Below are 2,120 nucleotides of genomic sequence, written 5' to 3'. Positions count from 1 at the left end.
GTCTTGCGGCGTGCAGTTGCCATCTAGCAACTAACATGTCTCTCTTTCCCCTCTCTTCTAACCGCTGCATCGGTTCCAGTCGTCACGTATCTTTTCAGAATATACATAAGTGTAATACGTATGCCTATCAATACAGTTGATCATTTTTCGCTCAAAACACGTTATCAGCATGCTCTGCCTAGAGCATAGAAACACCTCGCCGATGTTATCTACGGTGACAATCTGATGGAAGAGGAATTATGCCTTGTGGACAGTGCAACCACAAACTCCATACTGAGGGAGATGAAATATTTTCAAACTCCTAAAAAATATGAATGTAGATATTCTAACTATCGTTGGACGTGATGCGATGATCGTTTGCACTGGATGTGTCATATTTACCCTCCTAGGCAGTACACAGTGACAATTGAGGATGCTTTGTTGTATCCCGACTCAGCACATACCCTGATGAGTTATCGAGATATCCATAAAAATGACTTCCACATTGAAACCCATGAAGACAACAAAGAAGAGTATTTACTCTTCACCAAAGATCATGGATATGGCAAGCAGGTACATGAAAAAATTCCTTCTCTATCGCCTGGTTTGTACTATATATACATCAAACCCGTAGTCCGTAGAACATGTCGCATACAAAATAACTTTTTAAAATGTTGCCGCATTGCAAATCTGGCGTGATCGCCTAGGCCATCCCGGGATTGGAATGACGAGGAAATTACTAGCAATTCCATTGGTAATAATTTGCTTGAGTCAAAATTTCCTCAATCTTCAGACTTTGTGTGTACATCTTGTGCCACGGGGAATATTTTTTTGAAGCCCTCCCACCTCAAAATACAAGCTGAACCACTTCAGTTGCTCGAATGCATTCAAGGAGACATTTGTCGTCCCATCCAACCATTATCTGGACCTTTCTGGTACTTCATGGTTCTAGTGGATGCATCTATGGTTGGGGAACGTTGCATGGGAAACAAAAAATTTCCTATGCTCACCAAGATCCAATCTAGGAGATGAACATCTACGAGAGGAGAGATTGGATCTACATACCCTTGTAGATCGCTAAGCGGAAGCGTCAATAAACGCAGTTGATGTAGTCGAACATCTTCACGATCCAATCACGATTCGTCCCGCGAACGTCTTCGCGATCCAATCATGACCCGTCCCGCGAACTCCCGATCCAAGTGTCGAACGGACGGCACCTCTGCGTTCAACACACGTACGTCTTGATGACGCCTTCACCTCCTTGATACAATGAGCGATGGTGAAGTAGTAGCTAAAGTCCTCCGGCAGCACGACGGCGTGGTGGCAGTGGTGGTGGTGGAATCTCAGCAGAGCTTCGCTAAGCACTACGGAGAAGAAGACGGCTATGAGGGAAAGGAGGGGCAGCGTCGTGGCGTAGATGGGTGCGGCTGCCCTCCCTATCCTCATCTATATACAGGGGGAATGGTGAGAGGGGGCACCCCTAGGGGATCCCATCTAGGGCCTGTGGTCACTAGAGGGAAACCCTAGATGGGTTTTCCACCTTAGGAGACTTGGCCCCCAAGCCAAAGGGGTGGGAACCCTAGGGGCGCCCCCACCTCCTCTGAAAACGTGGGATGGGGTGAGGGGGGCGCACATCCCCTTAGTGGGCTGGTTTGCCCCCCCCCCTTGGCCCATGAGGCCCCCCAACACTTTCCCCCCCCCAAACCCCTTTCGGTCATGCTGGTCATCACCCGGTACCCCCGGACAATTTTGGACTCGAATACCCTTCGTCCAATATATAAATCTTCACCTCGGATCATTCTAGAGTTCCTCATCATGTCTGGGATCTCATCCGGGACTCCGAACAACCATCGGTAACAACCATAATGAGTCAATTATACTTATATTGTCACCAAACGTTAAGTGTGTAGACCCTGCGGGTTCGAGAACTATGCAGACATGACCGAAACACCTCTACAGTCAATAACCAATAGCGGGACCTGGATGCCCATATTGGTTCCTACATATTCCACGAAGATCTTATTAGTCGAACCTCGATGTCAAGGATTCAGCTAATCCTGTATGTAGTTCCCTTTGCCTATCGGTATGTTACTTGCCCGAGATTCGATCGTCGGTATCACCATACCTAGTTCAATCTCGTT

The sequence above is a fragment of the Triticum aestivum genome, chromosome 6B (genome assembly GCF_018294505.1).
Source record: "Triticum aestivum cultivar Chinese Spring chromosome 6B, IWGSC CS RefSeq v2.1, whole genome shotgun sequence".
Lineage (NCBI taxonomy): Eukaryota > Viridiplantae > Streptophyta > Magnoliopsida > Poales > Poaceae > Triticum > Triticum aestivum.
This window is presented reverse-complemented; position numbering follows the sequence as displayed.